The 19,261-nt window shown below is 35.6% G+C and overlaps 1 protein-coding gene across 16 annotated transcripts in view; it reads left to right on the forward strand.

Annotated features, from left to right (window-relative positions):
* Positions 1-19,261, forward strand: part of DMD (dystrophin) — a 1,162,157-nt gene that overhangs the window by 995,888 nt on the left and 147,008 nt on the right. The gene's annotated exons all lie outside the window — the stretch shown is intronic.

Raw genomic sequence — 19,261 nt, forward strand, 5'->3', positions numbered from 1 at the left:
TAGCATCGAAGGTGTACTAAGGAGTGAAAGAGGAAGCAGCCTTTCAGTAATGCTGTCTCTATGAGAAAATAGGAGTTAAGCTGACCCTGTATTTCCATATGCTTCCAAATACTTTATCAAATGGAAATGGGTTAACCCAGATTTTCATATAGTTGAAGTTCCATACAGTTAAAATACTTAATGGTTTATTTACCTTTTAATATAAATATTTAGCAATTCTTGATGAGAAATATATCATGTGATAATTTCTTTTAACTCTTATCATCGTTTTACGGGTATTTTTACGGTGTATATGGAAGACTCACATAAGAAAGTTTACTTCTGCTGCTTCAGTTCTTTTACCATTATTTAAATAATTTTCAGGAGCAGCAGTTTTAAATAAATTCCTTATAGGCAGGTTAATGATTCTGTGCGGTGGAAGCTTTTAAGTCACACCTGTAGAATCAATTATAAAATCACAAGTCATTACATTCATTCACATAATTAACAAGACTTGATACCGCAAGTAAAACTGTTCAGAAAGAGATTTTGTAAACTGAGCTTTAGTGCACAAAAATGTTAAGATATATTATGAAATTAAGGTAAGTATCAATGACAAGTTAGAAATACTGAAAAATATACAGATTCTTTGGAGTTTTTGTTTACATCTTGCTTTAAAATTTATATTATTTTGTGTTATCTTGTGATAAAGACTTCAAACGTATAGTTTTTACAGAATGCACTGTATCTTAACTTCGATTTTTAGGAACAGTGTGCATGAGAGAGCATATGTAAGCTTTCACGCACTGGTATACAGTGATGTAGGTCCCACAGCAAGGGAGTAATGTTATGATTAGGTGAAGGTAAATGCCATTAACTTAACTTCATTCAGTGTGGATTTTACTCAATATTTTATTTCATACTACATCACTGCTTCACATTCTCAAATTGTGTCATTATATTTACCTTAACATATTGTAAAAATATAGAGGGATAGAAGTTAATATTTTTGCCTTCATTGAAAAAACCCAAACATTATCAATGAACAACAAAGTTCCTTCTTGTCCGACGTACAGATAAAAGATCATGGTGCTGTCAACTCTTAACGGTCAGTAAGAGCTTACCTGCTGCTTTCTGGCTTCTCCAAAAGAAATCTCACAGCTTTGTGACATATCCAGCTTCTTACCAGTTCATGTAAATATAAACAGGATTTTATTTTTTGTTAATTTTCCTAAATCAACAATTTGCAGTAAGTGTGCTAGCTGAAGTAAAAGATCATTAGTCCAATATCTTTGCTCATTAATATCCACCTTTTTCCAGATCCTGAGGGTAGATTTCAGGTAATATTATTAAAGCAGATCAACAGACATCTGGAAGACAAAATTAGTATTCTCAAAATGCTTATCCCATGTATAAGAGAAATCACATCTGTTTAATATTTTTAAAAAACAACAGCTGATTGAGCTAACAAATTTGCTATGATTCACTGAAAAATACATTATTTCACTAATAATAAAAGTAGTCAACTAAGTTCCAGTGGTTTGCTGAAATATACTTTGTTACTTCAGCAGGAAATAAGGGAAAGCAGGAAGATTTTTCAGAGTGAAAGCACCTAGGATATGAAAAAATCAAAAAAATCTTAAAGAAAGCCTGAAATAAATGTTTTCTTTCTATCACTTATGAAAGCAATAGACAGAAGGCCAACTTAACATTGTAGACTCTTTAAAAATATATAGGGCAAATCACATGTTCACACACATTACAAAGATAATATGGTCTTTTTCCATGGAGCACAGGAAGTGCTGTGAACAATTCACTTTTCATGGTAAATTATTTTCTCAATTTATCAAATTGTTTCAATTTCTGTGAAGATAGATACTTGAAGGCAGTATGTCAGAGTGAGAAACATGTTAGAGCTGATAGAACAGATAGTTAATAGGAATTTTATGCTTTACTGTCTTTTTTTATATTTACCAAAATATTATCTGGAAGATATAGAGAGCAAGGTGAAAACACTCCAGTATATTTTTAAACACATCACGAGGGACAAAGGCATAAGTAACTTTGAAAGATTATCATGTACAGAAGGCCAAAATGTGACCCCTTGGAAGAAGAGAAGCACATCTATTCCTATAATATAATTTGTCTACTTAAAAAGGAGCAGAGTTTGAGACATAGTGTGAGGCAGAGCTCATTTTTGTTAGAATAGAATAGCACAGAATAGAATAATTCAGTTGGAAATGACATATAACAATAAACTAGTCCAACTGTTCTGCGTACGAAGTCTGCTGGACATTGACAGTAACACCTGAGTAGCGCTGCTTAGAGCATTATATATTGCTCTGTGTTCGGGTAAGACTTACTTATGTATGACCAGCACTCCAGTTAGGAGTGATACTATTTATAGAAAACTGAAATTTTGGGCACACAATAGGAAAAGCAAGAATTCAATTATTTTTTTTTTTCATGTGAACCATTCTACTTCCAAGATAGGTTCCTACTATTTCTTTCTGATTTACACCTGACTGCTAGGATTTTTTTTCCAGTCTTCTTTCTTTCTTCTTTTTGTTTCCTTTTTTTGTTTGATTGGGTTTTTTTACTAACTGCCTTTCTTATACTAATGTTACACAAAGTATCTCCTTAATACTTTAGTCCTTTCATCATTTTTCCTATTGATTTCAACCTTATATGTATTTTCATGTGCCTTTCTTTTATACCACCCATATTTTCTCTTTGGCTTCTATTCATTCCTTTTTTCAAAAAGTGTTTCTTACCCTTCCCTGCCTTTCCCCATCTTATTTCTATGATTTTTTGTTGTTTTGGTTGTTCATCCTCTTTTTTCTCCAGCTATAATGCTTCTTAGCTTACTTGTCAGTTTTTTCCACTCAAAGGTTAGATCACTCTCTCTCCTTGTCATATTCCTAATGGGGAAAATATTTCTTACCCATGTATCCCATTTCCTAGAAAAAAATCACTGCAGGAAAATCATGAAACAGAGGCTTCTGTGCTATCACTTGCCAGAAAGATACTCATTCTTGGTTATGTGGGAAAAGTGCATAAGGACAGAAGGTTTATCAGATCTGAAATAGCAGTGAATTCTAGCGTTATGAGAAAGTTGCAGAGCATTGTGTAGAGAATGAAATGATACCTTGTTTGTAGCTTTATTAACATTGGGACTTTCATAAGATGAGAGGAGGAAATGTATCATTTTAAGCCAAATATTACAGAAATTTAATATTATATTCATTTTATAAACATAAAAGTAAGGCTCACTGTATTCAGTCATTTGCAGTATTGCACAGTGGTTGTACAGTGAGATTTGTACTATTAGTGAATAGTATCAAATATTGCTGCAGAATCTTCCCAGACTTCATTTATGTTATATATTTCTTGTTTATAATAATTTTATTTATTATAAATATTTATATTATATAATGCATGTTGGCCATTAGCATGCTTTTTTGCGTTCAGTTTTGGTGAATATACACTGGAGTGTTACTGGAAGAAAAAAGTATGGAAAGCACTCAAGCAATTAGACTCAACCTGTCCTTGTTTTGAATTGTTGTGTGGAGGTGGATTTCGTTAATGAAAGCTAATGCACTCATCTCAGTCACTAAAAACTATATCATCATTTGTGGAGTTTAAGCACTGTGAAAATAATTAGCTTCATGCCTTTAAAAGAGTAGTTTTGAGGAAAATATGCTGTTTATTCTTCCACTTTTCTTCAACATGAAAGGAGATGAAAGCTCTCCAGGGAGCTATTTGTTACGAATTTCACAAGGATCTCTCATGTTCAGACCCTGTGTGCTTCAAACAGTATATGTAATGAGATCGTCCTGGGGGAAAACATGTCTTGCAAACTCTTGCTTACTTCTAGTCAACATTTGAGGAGCCAGGGAGGCCAGATTGGCGGGAGTTATACCCGCTTCACTTTGGACAGAGATCTGGTTGATGTAACGCTGGTCAAAAGGCAAGCCTCCGACATGTGAAAGAATTTACAAGTACCCTGTGGGGAATATAGCCTTCCATTATCAAGAAAGATTTTTTTTGTTTAAATCAAATTGTACCTACTCTTATTTAGAATACTACCTCTAATAAGCTGAAAAATGTAATAAGACCTGTCTTTCACCCCCCAAAAAAAAATCTTTTAAGAGATTTTGTCATGATATTTATATTCCAGTGCTTTTAGTTTAGCAGGTTGTAATGAACTGCAGTCATTTGTAAGTGGGTGTCTCTGTCCATATTAGTGGGCGCAGCCTGTCTACTTGTAAAACTGAGCAAGCTGGAGGAAGCACGTTAAAAGGCTAGAGTTAAAACAGCACACACCGTGGAAAGAGTGATAGAGAGATACACAGGTAGATAGATATGTGTGTATATATAGATATACACACACACACACACACACATATATATCTATGGTTCAACTTGATGATCTTAAAGGTCTTTTCCAACCTAAATGATTTTATGATTCTATAATTTCTATATATGAAGTGGGACCGTAAGGAAGCATTAGCCCTCATTTCAGTATTGTTCCTAACTCCTCAGCTCATCTTGCACCAGTGGCAAAGATTCTCCAGCATGTGGGGATTTGAAGATCGATGTGGTGCAAAAGTGTGCTGCCTCTCACTCAAGGGTCCAGCTGCAACTATTCTGTTCGCTCAAACAACACTCTCTGCTTGCAAGAAGCGGCTAAAGAAACAGCAGGCTTTCAAGACCACTGCAGGCAGTTATCTAAATTTATATCCTAGTTTTATTTGTATTATGCTGAAGATGGATTCTTTACTGAGCTGTGTAATGCACACTTTTGTAATACGTATCACTGCAATGAATGGTTTCAAAACCCAGCATCTTCTGGGTGCTTCACAAATAATAGCTGTTTCTTTCAAACTGTGGTGAGAAATATGAATGAATTTTACCATCTATGTTTACAGAGTAACTAACATCAAGAATATGAAAGCCAAAAAGAAAATCCCTTCTTTCCTGAAATCAGTGCAAAATTGTGACTATGCATCGGCTTCTTGCTGGCCTCCATATGTAAATGTCCCACCAAATATTAATGATAGGTGTTTTCAAATCTTTCTTCAGATCCAGTGAATCTCAAAAGCTGAGTCACAGGCATTCTGGGCAGTGGTCCTCAACTCACACCCTGTTTTTGATAGGAGATGAGCACCAGGGCAAATAAGTTGCATCAAAATGTAATTTGAAATCAGTACTGACCTTTTACACGGGCTTTTAGGTTTGGGGTTTTTTATTCAGTTTTACTTCACCATCTGTCCTCCATGCATTCCCCAAGAAAAAAGGCCTCAGAAAAGAAGTGAAATAACAGCAAAAATACATGTGTAAAAGAAATCTTTTTTTCAGGTCTCTCACAGCTGAATTCAAATAATTTTACCAGAGTCTCAGATCTTTTTTCATTTCTACATGCGTAGCTTGGTCATAGTTTCAGGAAGTATACTTCAGATCTAAACCATGTAATTAAGATTTGACTGAAAGATACTCTTTTATACCATTTTTCCTAATGAAAAAGAAAAACCTCTTCTGGTTCTTTACAGTTCAGTTGTCCAATTGCTACTGTGTAGGGATCTCATACAGGAAAGCTCGTCATACAATTAAATAGAAAATCTGCCTTTAACTTTTTGTATATCTTACATTACAATAAAAGTTATTTATTCTGAATTAAAGAGTAAGTTTAAACCAAGGGGTATGTTAAAAGTGGATAGATTGGCAGATGATGCAACAGTAGCACAAAAAGATGATTCTTCCTCTGCAGGAGACATAAAATGTCATGCATATATATGAGTATGCCATATAAAAGGCAGTAAGATTTATGTATTTGAGCATTATTGTCTTCCTATTACCTAGCAGTTGCTTTTTCTTTCCATTTTGTCATTTCATTAATTTTAAAAATTAATTTGTTTGTATTTGTTTGCTTTTCTGCTTTTTAAAACTATATTTTAACTTATGTCATCTGCAAGTAGCTGACAAAAACTGGAGACAACTTTTCCAAATATATGGAGCCAAAATTCTAGCTCATCTATAATTACACTAATTAATGCATTACTAAAATCGTAATTCTTTTCAACCTTGAAATTTGAAATTATTTCAGTAGTTGCAGATTTCATCTTCCCAGTAGAGGGAGGTTTTGATCCTTTTTGGAAAGCTGCTTGAGCTTTCCCATCAGACTCATTAGTTAAAATCTTGTTTTGTATATTCCATGAGAACTGGAACTTCTGGCAAAACCACAGTTGTTATGGTTCTTTCATGGTCTCTTATTTATTTAATTGGCTATGCCAGTTGGATGCCGAAGTCATACACCCATATATTTTTCTTCATTTCTGTTAGCTTGAGTCTCCATTTTGCTCAGTGTTTCTCTGCAAAAATATGCATATAGATTCATTTTACAGTATTTTTTTTCTTTAGAGATTCTATTTATTTGTTTCTGTAAGCTAGTGGAGGAAGGCCAGCTATTTGGATCAGGATTCAATTCTTCTAATGAAGTATGTGTCAGAAATTGGAAAGATTCCTTCCTAAATTGGTAGGACATCTTCATTGTTCTTTGTGGCATGTTTAGGGTAGTCAGGGAATGAAAGTGCGTATGTAAGTATAAACAGCCATGGTTATCATCAACAGCCATGCCAGCAGGAAATTTAGTAAAACCATGTTAAAGTTATAACACTCTGTGTGATGAATTTCAGTTTGTTTAAACTGTAAATGCTTTAGTCATTTTTGCTATAGAAGATACATTCATTTTAGAGTTTTGTTATTTTTTTTAACTTCCTTTCCTTTATAATTTTGTCCTCTGTGAAGATTTGCTTTGAAGAACCAGGCAGAAGTACAGCAGTTTACCCTACTTCATATTCTTATTTCAATAGGCATATATAGATTTCTTTTGATGTATTTTTTAGTTTCTCATATATGTGTATGAGTATATGGGATTATAAAAAATGAGAGTTACATTTTTTTATAATGCTGTGGTTTAACCCCAGCTGGTAACTATGTACCACGCAGCCACTCACTTACTTCCCCCTTACCCAGAGGGATGACGAGGAGAATTGGAATGTAAAACTCAAGGGCTGACATAAGAACAATTTAATAGGTAAAGCAAAAGCCGCACATGCAAGTAAAGCAAAGCAAGGAACTCATCCACCACTGCCCATGGGCAGGCAGGTGTTCAGCCATCCCCAGGGAAGCCGGGCTCCATCACGCATAGCGGTCACTTGGGAAGACAAATGCCGTAATGCTGAATGCCTCCCCCACTTCCTTCTTTTTCCCCCAGTTTATACACTCAGCATGACATCCCATGGTATGGAACATCCCTTTGGCTAGTTTGGGTCACCTGTCCTGGCTGTGTCCCCTCCCAATGTCCCGTGCTCCTCCAGCCCTCTGGCTGGCAGGGCCTGAGAAACTGAAGTGTCCTTGACTCAATATAAACTTCACCCTGCAACACCCAAAACCATCAGCGTGCTGTCGGCATTGTTCTCACACCAAATCCAAAACACAGCACTGCACCAGCTACTAAAAGGAAAATTAACTTTATCCCAGCTGAAACCAGGACATATAAGTGCAAAGAAAAGCACTTAAAATTTATCAAATGTAAAAAAATTTTACACATGCAACTTGAATTTAGCCTGCTGTTTGTACAGTCTTTGTATGTGCAATATATTTTGTAAGATCTCCAATTTATCTGGTGATAGATAAATGATATAAGAGAATGGACATATTACATGTCAGCCTTGTTTCCTTATAAAATAAGACTTGCACAATTTACTTCCACCTGTCAGCAGTTTTGGCAGCACACATCTGTACGAGTCACACCAGACTATATTTAGGATACTGGGGAAAACAGAGGTTACGATACTGTTAAAAGTGTAGTCACTGGAAACCAGCATCTACTAGTTCTGTCGCTTTTTAGTCAAGCAGTTTTAGCTAAATCATTCAGTTTATTGCTCTTTAACTTATTTACTAGGCACCATTGAACCTGTACTGAAGATGGAATTATTCATATTTTGTAATGTTCATGTTCCATAATAACTGAGCATCTCAAAAAACATTAATTGAAATTATTTCTGAAGTCCCTTTAACATGGCAAATGGAAGTTACATTTGGAGAATTAAAGCCCTACGTTTCAGTCCTACAAAGACGTGTAGATTATGGGAATTTTTACCTTGGATGCTAAAATTGCACAAATAGCTTAATTTTATTTATTTTTTCCCCCAGTTGAGAGAATATTGCCTGACTTCTTTCAACACCTTTTTAGTGTGTGACCTGATTCTAATCAGCTATATTTAGGCTGTTCATTATGAAACTTAGGGGCTTTTTAAGGTAAGAACGTGTGAGGGTGAAAAGCCAGGAAATGCACAAAGTTAGCAGCAGTCAGACCAGTGAAAGCAGACAAGGACAACACAAAAATGAACCTTGCAATTATAAATCAATCTCCAATCCTGACTTCCACATCACAGATCCCTTTCCTTGCCAAAATCTGATCAACTGTCAGAACTCATAATTCCTGGGTTGGATTTTAAAATGCAATAGAATAGGACAGGATTGCGTAGGGTCAGGTAGGGTAGGATACATTGTCAGCTATCTGCTGACACCAGAAGGATGATGGGTCTTATCCATTTCTGGTTCTGCTCCATACCCTGGAGGGGATATACACTGCTGACACAAATCATCTGTCCATTCATGCCCGCTTGGTTTGAAGGGAGGTTAAAGCAGATGTAGAAAGTTTGCTTTGAATGTGGAACACATTTGTCGCAGATAGAGCATTCACAGAATTTAAGAGCTGTCCTGTAAAGGCACTCTCTAATGTGATTTTCAGAGGCTTGTAACTCAGTAAAACCTTAATGAATATCCTTGGATTGGAAGCAATATAAAGCCTCTTACATTCTAAGTGCCAGTGCCAAAGTATTGTTAAAGGTTTTTAGAGGGAGAAAATGTAAAACTGGCAAAAAATATTCCTCTTTCTCCCCATTTTTGCGAATCCTTTCTTCTGAAAGGCTGTGATATTTTTTCTGAAGAAAGTTCATTTAAATCAACATAAAGCCCAAGCCAGAGAAAGAATGTGCAAATTTCCAGTGCAAAAGGTTGTTAACCAACTTTCTTTTTCTTTCTTGAGTCATTTTGTGTCTTTCTCACATTATCAATTACATATTATATCACTGCAGATATTTTTATGTCAGACTGTCTACTTTCAGTTTACAGAAAGCTTTTACAGTCTTTAGGCTAGGCAGTATTTTGTGTTAGATCTCTAAATCTTTTTGCTTCAGTAAGACTTTAAACCAAGTAAGATATTTTTGCCATTTTAAAAAGTACTGTTAACAATAGTGTTTAAAATACTACAAATGTCAGTAGTATTAAATTCTGACACGGTTTTAAAACCAGCCTTTGTAGATGATTATATGTGTCATTTTCAGAATATTTTCACAAGGTGCTCTCTAAAATTGCCATTGTATTTTTCATCACAGCTTGAGTAAAGCTGAATGTCGGGTCCTTATATAGTAAATTCTGAGCAATGTGGAAGTCAGATAATGATATGTTAACTGTAGGGGAGGGCACCTTATAATTAAAATGGCTCAACTCCTGGTATGTGTCGTGTGTGCAAACTTTTTTTATAAAATGCTTCCTAATTTGGATCCACTTGGCACAACACAGGCAAAAGGAGTTATTTCAAGATGCTCATTGCTACCTGTGGCTCATCTAAGCCATTCAGTTCTTGTGCTTGCTGTTACTTTATAAAACACTGATACTGCAATAACCTTGAGAAATGCACCCCTTAGTTGCAGAACAAGCATAGCATAAATTATGGTGCTTGACGCAGACTTTAAAATTTCAGTTTTCATTCATATTATTTTTTTATTTCTTTTGTACTTGGAGAATCATAGCAACATCCAAATCCTATGTTACAGTAATGAATTCTTTAGAGTATGCCGTTTTGTTTGGGAAGTCTCAAGTGTGTAAGTTGATGACTCCGTTAGTCTTCTTTTTCCGTTCTCTTCAGTGTTCAAAGTTGGTTCTCTGCCATAGCTCAGTTTGTTTTAAAACAAAATTAATGGCAAGACTAATTAGCATTAATCTATCTAGAAAAATAAGTCTGTGTCTATGTTTGTAGATAATATATTTATTGTGCTAGATGTTTTCACTTTCATCTCTCTGATTTTTTATATTGATCTCCGGTGATTTGTGCCCTTTTCCCCCATTACCCTCATTTATGACTTTTTCATCTGTAAAAACAATGAGTTCTGTCCTACTTTTCAGATGCATAGCTGGTAATACAGTGCTGTTTCGGCAGTGCAGTGATTTTTTCAGAAGATGTAGAAGAATGTGTCTTCCATAAAATAGCTTTGTGTTTCTTGTATATCCCAGCATTCCAGTTCCTTATCTCAAAACATCACATTTCAAATCCTGAATTGACTTTGTCTGTACTTGTGCCAACCAAAGAGCTAAGATAACTGAATTTGGTTTGCACGTCAGTTGTCATAGCTAGCTGCAAAATATCCCTGAATCTGGTTAGGTTTACCTTAAAGGAGAAAGGGGTTAGTATTTTTCTTATAAAGCATTCATAATTTTTTCAGCTTTGAGTGACATGTAAAATACTGTCAGGCCAGCATGGTCTGTTGTAGAACTCATTCAGGCTTCCTTTTTTAAAAAGTAAAAATCTAATCCTTTTTTGGCACCAGTGAATAGGAGGTCAGGTCCCAGCAAATAAATTTTCTGAAAGACAGAGGCAAATCCAATTTTTGATCACCACTTTTCTTTCTCAAAACTGTGCCCCCACACTGTTAGACTGTGCTCAGTAATTTCCACAGCTGATGGGATAAGCCTGTGATGCTTAACATTGCCAAGTCATGCTGATTATTTTAGTTTTGCCAATGACACTCCACATAATTTTTCGAATTATTTTACCCTTGTACATGAATTTACATGTTTTTTAGATAAGAATCCATTTATGGATATGAAAGGGATGTTATGAAACTTAGTTACATTAGAATGAAATTGTGTTGATTTGGTGTAAATCGCAGTACTCTTTTAACCTTTCTGTAGTTCTGATAGTATACATAGTTTAAGGATCTGGCTTATTACCTAGAAAAGGGGGCCTGAAAAAAAACCTCTGTTTCATGGAGATCTGTGTTTATACGTATTTATCGCCACACAGGCCAAGGCCCCTGAATCACGATTAACAGTGTATTTGCAATGTGAGCACTACAGTATGTGGAATGGGCTTTGGACACAAACTATGATGTTGTATTATTCTGCATGTTTATTAGGAACATCATTATATTTAAGGAAAACATGGATGTTGTAAAAGCTTCCACTAGTCTGTGAATCTATTCCAGAAAAAAAATCACTGACTCTTTAACAGAGCATTTACATGCAATTATACGGTATTCAGTGTTAGCACTGCCCCGTAAAATAGGAGGTACAGGACAGATTTTAGACTGGTATGTTAGAACTTAAGCCACCATGGACCTTTGCCTTTGTCTGCTCTGCCATCCCTCACAACTGCACTGTTATCCCTGCTGAGCTTGCACAGCTCAGATATCCTTGTATGACCCAAGAACAACATTTGTGCCTTTCTGTGCCAGAGGAAAAACCCTTTTTTGTACAGTTTGTCAAAAAACATCCTAGGAAAGAAGTAAAAGCTGAAAGAATAAAAAGCCTGATTTGCTGTTTTTAGAAATCTAATGAATTCTTAAGCCTTTAGATACGAAATATTATTTGTTCCTGATCATTATAGCTCTTCAGAGGAATAGGTCCAAAAGTTGTATTCATAGTTGTACACAAAGTAGATTTCATGAGCTCCCGGGCTCTATTATTTACATGATCACTATATTCACACAGCACTGCTACTGCTTAGAGATACTGTATTTCACTGTCTTTCTCATATTCAGACAGGCTCTAGCTTGCCAAAGGTTTTCAATTTTTTTTATTTTTTTGTTTTTTTCCCCTCCCTGAATGAGCATATAACTAACAGCTGTTTGGTTTTGGCTCCATGTCTACATTCTTTGAAAGCTGGAGAATTAAATTGCTGACATTCAGACAACACTAATTCACATATCCAGGGAGCCTAATTTGCCATCCCTGAGATCCTGATTCCCGGTGTTCATGGGTTTAAAAACCATTTCTGTGACACAATGTAAGAATAAGCTGGGGAGTTTCAATAGTATGATCCTAAACATAATCACATTTTATAAACATCTGCGTCATTATTGGTGTGATTCATCTCCAAGCTGTATACAGCTGTGTTTCCAGTTTCAATTAACAGTCCCTTAATTGCATATCCATCTCATGTTACTAATTTAGTTAATTTATTCATAATTAAGAGTATTCTATTTTCTACGAAGGTTTATTGAGCTTAGTACATCACAAAAAAAAATAAAAAAAGAACCCCTAAGGCTAAGGGATTTTGATTTCTTACAATAGTCACATCAGAACAAAAATGTCATTCACACTCCTAGAGAGGGAAACAAGATATAAGGGACATTTTTTCTTTTCTCACTGTGGAATGAGAAACCTTTGGAAGGGTTTTGCTTTTTGTTGAAAGCAAATGACGGTATGAATGTGGTCTTTTCTCCTCTTTTTTGCCTTTCTCCCTTTTACCCAAAATCTAACATAATTCTATAGTTTAGACTGATACAGCAGGTTATAATTTGTAAGAAGAAATTATAACACTAAAAAGGGTGTTACAAGAACAGAGGTATGTAGGAGACATGAATCATCCTGCCTTTTGCATTTTTGTCCTCTAACATTTATATTTTAGAGTACAATGTATTTAAAAGAACCTGTGTGATTTAGGAACTATGAGATAACTTAAAAATTAAGCCTAAGACACACTCTGGTGGAAGATGAGGACGGTCTTAGTAATAATATTTATCAAAAGAAGTGTTTGCTTTTTAGGAAAAGTCTTTTGTATATCAGTACAATAATAATGTGTGCAAAACAGTTTAGAAGTCCCAGAAACAAACATTACAGTTGCCCACAATCAAATGATGTTCTTCACTTACCGTTTTAGCAGGATTGGTTACAACTCTCCAGTACTTTGTAAATACACAGATACTGTCTTCTCCATTACCTTTATAAGCCCTACTGGGATATTCATTCTAGGAAATATCTATAATTTTAAGGAGTTGTTTGTATAAATGGTCCTCTTTGGGGAAAAAGAAAAAAAAAACCCTCATCCTAAGCATGAAGTATTTTGATACTTGTGTGTTAGAGAGCAGGTGAGTAGAACACTCGAAGTTCAGCATCCCTTTCTGGAAAAGAAAGAGGAAAAAATACGGTACAGTCTTCCCTCTTTAAAACAAAAAATACTTGTTAGTTATTTGAGATAAGTATTATTTCCTGAGTAGACTATCACATTGCTATAATTTGAAATAAACAGAGGACAGAGTTGTACAGAAAACATTGAAATAGTCTGATCAATTTGTCTCAAGCAGAGCTGCAGGTTTTTAATGACAGCTGCTGAATCTCTTCTAGCTGAAAATCACAGCTGTGTGCTGCTTTTTCCTTTAATCTTCCCCTTCCTCCAATCTCCTTGATGCTCTTTTTAGTTTCTCGCATTGCTCTTTTTCTCCTTGAAGCTTTCTTTCTTCCTCTTCATACAAGCTTCTCCTTGTCTGTCATACCATCTACAGTCACACCACTACTTACTAAAAAAGCTAGGAAGAAAATAATTTAACAAATACAGAACACAGCTAGAAAATTTATAATCTGACATGAGAAGAAACGAAAGGGATGGAGAGAGGATAAGTGCAGTGTAAGGTGCAAGTGAGGTAGGCTTTTAGTCATTGCGGTTTTACAAATCACAACCTTTTCTTTTTGGAAGGAATTTCTTAAGATTAGAGATAAAGATACTGCCATGCTCTAAGGAGACTTCTAAAGCTCTTCAAAGCAGACAATCTCACAGTTTTCTTTTCTTTTACTTGTCAAATATTAATGCTGGAATGTAATCTTCTGAAGACAATAAAAGTTTGAACCATTTCAACCTTTTAACAGCATACTCTGTGTATTTAGCAAATAGAATGACAGTTGCAGTGCTAACCTTGCTGTACGAATTCCAGGCTGCCCCACCTTTTCTGATTAAAATGGTGATTAGGGTTAAAGGAGATTATAGCAATTTCCCAGGGTCCTGTTGTGCTGCAAGCCCAGGGTAAGAGAGGGTGATTCAAGTGCCTGCAGAAAGAGAGATTATCACAGGTTGATCAATCTTCAAATTTTTATGGATTTTTGCTACCTTTGTTACTTGTGTACATTCTCTAGATTTTACTATGCAAGAACGGAACTTGATTCAATTTCTGTACACAAAGAAAAGTTAATAATTTTCTCCTTCCAAGGAGAGATGGGTCTTCAAAACAGAGTGCATAGGCCTTTTAAATTTTATCATATTAATATTATACTCTGGAGGTTTGTTGCTTTTACTTTTCCTTTGTCTTACTGTACATAAAATGATAGGGTAGTTGTACCTTGTACTTCAGATGCCAAGTTTGATCGCTCTGGAAGTCTATAAGCATGTAAACCTATGTGGATTTGTATTTTAAAGGGAATTGCACGTCATATGCTTATCTTTCCAGAGAGATGCCTGAGCCACAAGTTGGAAATAACTCTATTGTCCAGACCTTGATTCATCTTCCTGCTTAAATAAAGCTTTTCAGATTAAAGTTTTGGGTTCAGATCTTCACGAAGATCAGACTGCAGGTCTGAGCCCTCAATTTCATGACATTAGACATGGGTTTCCCATCTATGTTCTTCCCAGCTAGAGGACTTTGTACACGCAGCATTAGGAAAATTTTGGTTGATTTTTATCTTCTGCATACTTTTACTGACAGAGAAGAAAATAAATACCTGTCATGAAAATATCGGTACATATTTTGTGTGTTTCAGCTTTATGTCTTTAATCACAGAGGACAATTTTACTTTTTCCATACTCTCAGAACTCCTGAGGAACTTGGAACATATGCCCATATAGTGGTAATCTGGGTAGCATATGAGTATTATTCTGCTCACAGTTGCTGCTGCTTACAGAGTAAGCTGTTGAACTGACCAGCTCCAAACTTCAGTTCTGAATTCCCCATTGGTTTAGTCATCATTTGTTTTACCATAGCATATATCTGTTTTAATAGAGAAATTAGTGTCTTTTGCAATAATAGACATCCCAGCTCTCTGGACATGTCTTTCTCTGGATCATTCAATACCTGAAATGTTTGTGTTAAATGTTTAGTTGTTGTGTAAAACAAGTGTGGTGATTTTGAGTCACTCTCATGTGGGAAATAGAGCTGTATTTAACCAACCACTAAAAAGCCCAGCCTGGGCCTGACCAGGAAGTAAACCAGTAATTAAAACATCAAGAAAGCGAGAGGGATCATTTAGGCCACCAGAAGACCAGAGGTATTCCAGTTATGAGAAAGCAGTTTGCCCCTCTGATAGGATGCCCACATCTGCTCCTGAATGTAAGTGCAAGTGCTGTGTGCTCCACCTATGCTGGTCCTGTTTACTTCAGTAGAAAGCACATGTAAAAGCAACAGGATTCATCTCCCTGTTTCCTGGCCGTGTCACTCTCTTATGTGTCACTTGTGGAAAATCTTCAAGGGTTCTTGGCCTGTTATACTAAAAGAATAAAACCATGCAGATGTGAAAACCTAGATATGTTTCTGAGGTTTTTGTGTGCGCTGCCCTCCTACTCCGAGGATTGTAAAATCCCGTTAAAGCAGCAGCCTCTCAAACTACTTCAGCAGGTTTGGGGTTTGATTGTGGGGGTGGGTTTTCCAAATATCCAGATGCATAGGTGAACTTCTAGAATTTTAATTATGTCTGTATCAGATGAGCTACAGAAATATAAAAGGGGTTTGGGTGAGATTTAATTTCAGATAGCAGCTTAATTAACTGCATTTGTAAAAACTAGTGCAACTTTAATTAAATGTCTCTCCATTAATTTAGTTACTTAATAGAAAGTTTATTGGGATAGTCCTTACAATTTGAACTCTTCCTGTCTGAGCATCTTAAATAACAGATCAAAATAATAACTAAAAAAAAAAAAAAAGAAGGCAATACCGTATTTAAGCTTTTCCTAAATTTCTACCAGGAAATCTAGATTTTTTCAAATGGCAGAAGGGTTTTTTTCCTCCTAAATACTTATCCTGATTTGTGAATTTTATAACAGGATTGGACATCTGAAAACTGAACCTATAAAGAAGTATTGAGGAAGTATTTTCCTCTTCTCATACTTGTTGGGGTTGATTTTGTTCTTATTCCACGTCACCTTTTGTCCCTTTTTCAATGTCATATCAATGCTGGCTTGTACCACTACAAAATTACCGCTTGCTAGACTGTTCAGGGCACAGGTGCGTTGGGGTTATTTGTGATGCACAGGGGAAGCTGTTCACGTTCTGGTTCTGCAAGATTCTATGCTCTCAGAGGTATGAGTAGAGGAGCAGGTCCAGTAAGGAGAGCAGGGGCACGAGACACTTTAATACTTTTGTCGTCTCACATAGGAGCCCGCACATTTCCAGCACAGCATGTACCTTCTCTCTGGTTCTCCGCTCTGAGATATGCAGGGAGACAGAGAGGCTGGAGCACTGTGCATCATTACAGCAGGGTGTGCAGCTATTGACATGAAACCCACGTTGTGTGTCCACCTTCTCTCATGACCCAACAACAGGAGAAAAGGTCAAGTATTTTTTTTTTCAGAGTCAGGCTGCATCTATCTGAAGCAGAAATATATAGAATATATAGAATATAATATGTTATACTAAACGTTATATATAAATTACAATTCATTTCATTACCTTCCATTTCTGAACCTACACCAATAATGACAATCTTCCAGCGATAACACTTAGAATGTCCAGTAGTATATACTTTCCTCTAAGTGAAATTATTTCCACTGCCCTACATTTCCCTTTAAAATTGAAAACTGAATTGCATTGATACTTTGCCAAAGACACTGTCCCTAATAATTTTCTTTTCCTTCCCAACACCTATTGCATACATCAGTTGCATAAATGGTAAATTGAAGCCTTTTTAGCACAGCTGGATATTTTCATTGATTCTTTTCATCTGAGTGTAATTCATTAGAGTTTCTTCATCTTTTTGTCTGCAGTGTACTTTATCTACAGAATGGTGGGATCTGTACAACAAAATAGAACAAAATGTACAAGGACTTCAAGTCCTTCCAATGTCATATCTGTCAGATTACAAATTTGAGACAAACAATCCCATTTGCTTGCCTTCCTTGAGGTACCTGTGTATCTTAATTTATTCCATACTGACAAAGAAACTGTGAGAACTTGTACTTGATTGTTCCAATCCTCCTGCTTGTGATTTGCATTATTACTACCATTCCAAATGTTCTTTGAAGTACATACTTATACAAATTTAGAAAGGCTCAGGTTTGCTTTTTTGGAAATTATGGATATTATGGTCTCTGTCCCACAACTTCACCATTTCCATCAGGATAACTATATGTATTTATAAAACTTTTATTTCTCTCCTGTCCCTTGTTTTAGGAAAAAGCAAGTTTGCCACCCTGACTAACACAACTTTTTCAAACATTTTGTAACTAAATGTTTTGTAAAAACTGAAAGTGTTATTGGAGGAGAACAACTAAACATTTTTTTTTACTTATTATACATTTTAAAGTATAAAGACTTTTGAAAATCCCTAAGTGAAACTACAAACAGTGGGTTTTTTTTAAATAACATTGCATTCTGTTCCTTTTTTTCTCAGTATTTTAATTTTATGTCCCAGGAAATTAACCACATTTTCTGCTCAGCTTTGTCACTACAAATACAAAAGTGGTGTACAAGTACTTAACATGCATAATATAAATAGTTGACATTGTCAAAGAAAATAATACACGTGAAATCGAGTACTCGCTATTCAAGTAAGCAAAAAAATTACTTTTCTTGGAAGTGTTGGAGTGAATTTTAACTACTAGTCAAACTGTCAGTTAGATCTTATTTCCCAAACAGCAACAAACTAATTTAGCAGACTTCAACAGAAATACACACTTGCTGAGATGGTCAACATCTCAGATGTCCTTGTTATTTGGGGAGCATTGCCTGATTTCCTTCACCTAATTAATTGATGGAAGTTCTTGACTAAATGGTGGATTTGGGGTAAATGGTGGATAGTCTTTCTGTACTTTTTTATTTGCTGTCATTGAAATGCTTTGTCTATGGTACAGCAGGTTGGTTGAAGTTAAGTTTGATTGCTATATATTCTTGAACTGTTCAGTGAAACAAACAGTAAAAGAGTAATTTTCCATGAAGGCATAGTGTGATAATTAAAACAGGAATTTGGGCAGGACATTAGGTTTAGGAACTCATGAGCCATTTTTCTCAGTGGTAGGAAGTGCTTCTAAATGAACCAAAATAACTTGTTCAAAAGAAAGCCTGAAGTAATGAGCAACATCATTATGATCTCAACCTACTCTGCCAACTTACAAGATGGGTGCTGCCACTGCTAGGACAGTTGCTCTAGTTTCAGTGTCTCTGGTAGCTGATGTAATGTCTGCAGACTGTTAGAGCTATAAAATTACAAATCCAGAAGATGGTGTTGATTGTGCTCCTTCTGAAAAAAAATATGCACTTATTTTAAACATTCTTTGCTCTAACAAAGAGTTCACATTCAATTATTTTGTATTGTTGGTATAGAACATGCCTAGATAGTAATAACAATAGTGTCTTCTACAGTAATATTTTGAAGGACTACATTTCTTCTGTACTATCATATCAAGGATGTTTATCCTAAGTCATTTCATAGTCATTCATTAATTATTGTAGTAAAGTCTACGTTTCAGTTCTTCTGGAAGTGTTTTGCTTAATGGCCTCCATGCCACGGTACATTTCAGCCATACCACCTCTTCTTGAGCACAAAGGGAGATGCCCAGGACCGAATGTTTGTTAAGCTTCAATGTTAACATACTGTTGACTTTCAGAAAGGTCAGGATTCAAAAGACATCAAATCTGCAGCTTATCCTATGCCTTTGAAGCACTGCTGAAGTCAAAGAACTTTGCCTTTCTACCAAGCATGAAGCAGGTGCTCAGTCAATTAGTTGTGATGTCTGTTTTGCTTCACCTTTAAAATAATAAATAATATTCAAGTCCGATTACTCAGTAATGTGCCTTAGGCTTACAAAATTATCCAGTCTCATTCTGATTTACAAAAGGTGGTATGATCAACCAGAATTTCTTTTCTCTGTGCTTACTGCTACTCCATTCAATCTTGTTAATTCTTACTGTTTAATAATAAGTATTTAACTGGATATTTATTCCCTCATTCTTTACTT

This window comes from Falco cherrug, chromosome 2 (genome assembly GCF_023634085.1).
Source record: "Falco cherrug isolate bFalChe1 chromosome 2, bFalChe1.pri, whole genome shotgun sequence".
Lineage (NCBI taxonomy): Eukaryota > Metazoa > Chordata > Aves > Falconiformes > Falconidae > Falco > Falco cherrug.